Consider the following 6,000-nt stretch of genomic DNA (forward strand, 5'->3'; position numbering starts at 1 on the left):
TGAAATTGGAGTACTAAAAGGTTTTGTCAACGTTTTTATTATATTTATTTTCATACAGATTGATTATATTTATCTATTATTTTCGTAATTCATGACAGACTGTGTTCAACAAAAAGACAAGACAATAAAGAAAAATCCTAATTCTCAATCTGAAATAAAGTAATACAGAACTTTTATAGCAATGGGTGTGTATTCATTATTTTAAGTTTGAAACATTAGCAAAATAACCCGCAATATTAAAATTGAACATTAGCAGAATAACCTGCAATATTAAAATATTATAATGTTCTGCAAGCTTCGGGATACTAGTAAGCAAATAATTTATTTATGAACTAGTCTAATAGTGCATAGGGCATAATTATACCTTCAATGTTCCCAGGTCTATAAGAAGCAATATTAATACCGTATTCCATTGTTTGATATTTATAGTATGATGATTTATGTTATAGTTTTTATTTATAGTTTGATATATTTATAGTTGTTTGAACGGGAATCTAATCCCGTAATTATGGCGAGCTTGTTCAATATTATGCCCTATCTCTTCTGCTGTCATCACTTTATCGAAATATGATTATTCAGTTCGGGTATTAGGACTCTATTTATCTATGTTGGATAAAGATCGACAAAATACATGTGATGAAAGATTTTTACTTTGCTATTACCAGAGACAAAATTAAGAGATCGTGTTCATTCAAGCATACTGAGTGAAATAATAAAAATAAATATTCTGTACATCTGGAAAAATACTTTATATCTACCTCACCCCCAAAACCATAAGCTATAGTAGGATTTTTTCTTGTTGCTGGATTACAAAAAAAAGATATAAAGATAATAAACTAAAAACTAAACTTAAGAAAAAAAAACAAAATTATAAAGAAAGTTTCTAAATTATGTATCCCAACTGTTTGAGTTTTGATATTGTATACAAATAGTAAGAAAGGAAAAGAATAAAAATGCTCTGCTTTACCTTGTTCTAGTCCATTACAATTACAAATTTCCGGTCGTATCACTAACTGTCTGCTTGTTCGGCTCGTCGTCGGCACGACGTCGGCTCTGGTCGAGCGCCGGCAAGAGCCTAAAATGCAAGCATATTCTGCAGATCTTTTACTTTAGCTGGCTGAAGTTTATGTTGATTGTCAATCTCAGTTAGTCTGTAGCTGACAAAAAGTCTTTGGTTACTCCTGGCTCTGGAACTGATTCAGAATGGCCTAATCTACTCTGAATTCCACCAAATCTGCGATTTGAAACCTTCAGTTCACTAACTTGTGATATTATGAGTTTGGTTGTAATCAGTGCCTCTCCTGCCAATCTTTTCCAATCGTAGAATGGTTGAGAATTCACAATGGTAAATAGTTCATTTGTTTTCGTATTTGCCAACAAGAAAAGGATGTCTTATGGAATTTGAGGACCATCTTTTCTAGACATCTTCTCTATTAATGCAAAATCTCGGTCACATGATAGGAACGTGTGGCCACATACAGGGAATTTGTGGACTATTTCTTCAAAAAATCCTTTAGCCACAAGAATGAGATACTTACCAATAAGTAACTGATTCTTATTTTGAGCACAGCAGTTATCAGACCACAAAATAAGTTTTTTTTGCATGTGTCCTCCAATTAAGTCATTCATGATGTGTGTTGTCAAAGTGTTGTATAAGCAACTTGCTATTTCAGTTGCACCTCGTCCTCCCTTAGTTTCTGCCATATATTCGTTATTTCTTTGTCATTATTTTCCACATGTATATAGCCTACCCAAATTCTAAACTCCAAACTGCCGACTATAGAATATTTGTGAGTGTGTCAACTTTGGGATAAAAATTTGCTGTTGCATGTCAAAACTCAGAACAAGGCATTCTCCTCTCACTTTAGCCGCTGCTGCATCTGATTTCATGCACTCTTGAGCCCTTCAGCACGTCGGTGGTCAAACTCAGCCGTTTGTTTTCTACTTCTGTGACCCTCACTTTTAATTGGCCACACAACAAACATGTATCACTCCTTGGCTGGCCAAATGAAAAGATTGAATTCTTCATAGAAAATTTTGTGATACCACTGCCTGGAAACTGGTTTTGGATCTACATTACTCAGTTCATGAGCATCTATGAATGACTCTCAATAAATGGAAACGAACTTATGTGCTCTATAATCTTTGGTTTCCATTCACTGTTTTTATTTTCATCCTTGAGCCCCCACGTTTGTCACTCACATCAATAGTCCCAGATATAATCTTTTCTGCTAAGAGCTGGATACGTCTTGGAGACACAGAAAATGTTTCACAGAATGTCAGCAGCAGCACCAGTTGCCTGTATGGAGGATCCTCCACAATGGCAGCAGCAACTGTTGTCTTCGGTGCTTCTGATGTAAAAATATAAGATTCCGGTAATCTTATATATTATAAAAGAGGATGCTGTTTCATATACTGTATATGTTGCCATGAAGTTTTATGGCAAACAGTTCAATGTATATTGTAGGCCTATACATGGCGTACAGTTCAGTATATGAAACTTCATGGCAATCCTTGTAGAAAGTTTATGAACCATCAACTATATGGAAATTTATGATCTTGGATGATGGATAAATAGATACACCTCAACATCTAGTTTTCAAAGAAGGCTATTGGCTGATCATTTTCTCGCCATGCTGTGCGACATCTCTCTTTGTGCACTACAGCTTAGCCTTAGACAATGTGCTTATACCATATGCACGATAAAATACTGAAGGTTTGCACTAGTAATATTCTGTATAATATTCACCAACACTCGAAGATCGAGGCACTCAAGTCATGGGGGTTCTCCAATGGCTCAAAGTGCTCTTGCAGTTTGCAGACCAATACCCAAAAAACACTTTTTTGGACTCAGGGGGCCTTGAAACGTATAGAAATTGGAGTACCTTAATGTTTTTCGGAGAGCAATACTTTCCTTACCTATGGCAATAGGGCAAGGAAAGTAAATATTAGGGTCCAGGTGCACAAAAGTGGGTTAAATTTTAACCATGATTGATAGTAGTAAAGTTTTGTATGTTCTGGTGCAAGTACTCAGCTACATAAGATTACAGGTCAAAGGTCAAGGTTATATAGATGGACATATAAATCTTGAGTGATAGGTCTCCATGACCATCTTGGGCTAGAGTGACAGGTCCCCCCCATGGAAGTCCCTAATTCTGATAAAGATTGGTGGGCGTGGCCATTAGTCATATGACAGGGAAGGTGGAGTGGGGGTCTTTGAAAGTAAAGTAAGGTGATTTCTTACCCATATGAGTAATAATAATTTTTAATATTTAATAATACTTTTTAATAATTCTTAATAAATTTTTATAATTTTAATAATTTTAATTTTATTTTTCAATTTTTTCTTTTTTTTATTACCTATTTAATTTTTTTTTATTTTTCTTTCGACCTTTGACCTGTAATCTGAAGTAGCTGAGGACTTGTGCCAGAACAAACAAAACTATACTACTACTAATTTCACGAGAACCAATCAGAGAAGGTTATCTTTTTGGAAAGACAGGTTTTCTGGTTGGTTATCGTGGAACTAATAATGGTTAAAATTAACCGAGTTTTGAGCAAACGGCAGTACGAATAGGGATTTACAGAATTAATATGGAAAAAAAATCAGAAAATATCAATGTTCTGCTTCAAAATAATGTAGCCTATTAATTGCAATTTTGTATGATTCCATATTTTTTTATAGAATTATAATTAGAACCAAAAAGAGCAATCTTGATTTTAGTAAATTTTTCAGTAAAAGCAAATTTTCTGTTCTCCCATTTGTAATGGAGTATAGTAAAAGGTGAGTTTTTTATTGTTATGTTGTTATTAACAATATTACAACAACATTTCAATATGAATAAGACAGTATATAGGCCTATTATTGTATAGGCCTACAATATACATTGAACTGTTTGCCATAAAACTTCATGGCAACATATACAGTATATGAACCAGCATCCTCTTTTAAAATATATAAGATTACCGGAATCTTATATTTTTACATCAGAAGCACCGACGACAACAGTTGCTGCTGCCATTGTGGAGGATCCTCCATACAGGCAACTGTTGCTGCTGCTGTTGATGAGCCTCATGCAACACAGGCAGCTGCAAGTCGTGGAAAAAAGATCTTCCATTGAGCAAAATGTGGTTCTACAACACTATTCTAAAGGGAAAATAGATTTGTTTAAAAAATTTTGATTTTTTTCTTTTAGAACACAATAAGAGAATGGAAATATTGAATTTGGAGAATGCTGCAGCTATAGAGAAGATGGTAATTTCGAAAGTGGAAAAATAAATAGCTGTTGAAAAAATGGAAATTTTGAAGATGGAAGAAGAAACAGCCAAGTTAAAACTGGAGAAGGAAAAGTAGATCTACAAATTGAAAAATTGAAGTTGAACAAAGAATTGTAATTTTTTTTTCAATTTTGAGATTTCTTGATTCAATTTTTCCTTAACTATTGTAAGTATAAATTTTGAATGTATTAAATTATTAATTATTTTTACAACGGATTTGTAAGTCTCTAAAATTCAATTGCACCACGCCTTTAGCAATGAATTTTTGTGATTTTGATGATTTTCAAGACTAAAACTATGTTGAATAAGTTATAACTTTTAAACCAAAATCTTTGGTTTTGGCAGAAAAACGTATTTGTAACATATTTCATGAAGATTTAGGAGTTCTGTAATAACATACAGAAATAGCTGCCCACACACTAGAAGTGCATAGAAAGGCGTTCTATGAAATAAACAATAATTCATTGTAATATTATGGCAGAACTGTAAACTGCAGGCAGTTGTGAGGAGTTAGCAAATCACATTACATTGTAAAAATAGCCTCTAATGTAGAATGCCTGTAGATTTCTTTTGTTATATACTGAAATAAATAAATGTATATGTTGAACTATAGATATTATGTTATATATCGTTGTTATATATTATACTTACTTTATGAAGTAAGTATATTTTCCAAATGAGACATGAGTTTTGAATAAGTGAGCTTTGATTGTAAACTAATACAACAATAAATTATCATAAACAGCTCCATCACCATATACATTATAAGTACTTATAAGTGTATATTATCAGTACTTATTAATTATAACTCAAGTTATTCTGAATCCTGCAAATTTACATAGGTAGCCTACTTTATGTTTTTAAAGTGCAAGTCTAGGCTACTGAATTTAGGCCTTCATAAAATGTATTTTTTCCGTAAAAGCATCAAATAATAATATTTAATAATTTCTCTGATTGAAAATGAATTGCATCAGAGGAGTTAATTGACAAAACATATAGTTAGGCAGAGCACTCTGCCGTGTTCAGAAGTGTCTGGTGGTGCTCCGTGTTATTTACAGTTTTGTCTGGAAAAGTTTAGTATTTAAAAGTTTTTTAAAAGTGCGTAGTTGAGTGCTAAGCTTGCTCTTTTTATTGGTGAGGTCATTTCCAGGAGAATAGGAGAGCTAACAGAGGTATTGGTAGTTTTAAAGAATATTTGCAGCCTAAATTGACGAACAGTTAGTTATTTTCGTCCACGTGCTGGCCGGCGTGCTTATCTCCTCTTCATAGATAAGAGTTTTCGTCAAACAGCTTTTCGATCTGTGAAATTTTTTCGATGGACTAGCTTACTCCTTGTGAAGCGGGTATTTTAAAATTTCAAAATCCTTCTGTTTCCTTACTCAGGGGCTTCCTTTTCCGCTGACGTCTCGTTCGCCCTCTTGACGCATCCTTCTCTTCCCTTCTTTTTAGTTTCCTTTTCACAAGACCATTCTTATCACGGACTTCAATTTAAAATGTCTTCAGTGCGTACTCGAGCAAATCGAAGCAATCTCATTCGAGGAATAGAAGCCGATATTGATGATTTGAAAGAGGGTCTTATAAATGACGATGTGATCGACATAGCTATTGATTTTCACGCTACACTAGTCGGAATTAGTCATAAATTCTCAAATGAAGCTGTAGTTGATCTTATTCCATTAACTACTTCATTGTTAAATAAATATGATGCTTCTTTGAAGGTGA

The sequence above is a fragment of the Nilaparvata lugens genome, chromosome 2, assembly GCF_014356525.2.
Source record: "Nilaparvata lugens isolate BPH chromosome 2, ASM1435652v1, whole genome shotgun sequence".
Taxonomy (NCBI): domain Eukaryota; kingdom Metazoa; phylum Arthropoda; class Insecta; order Hemiptera; family Delphacidae; genus Nilaparvata; species Nilaparvata lugens.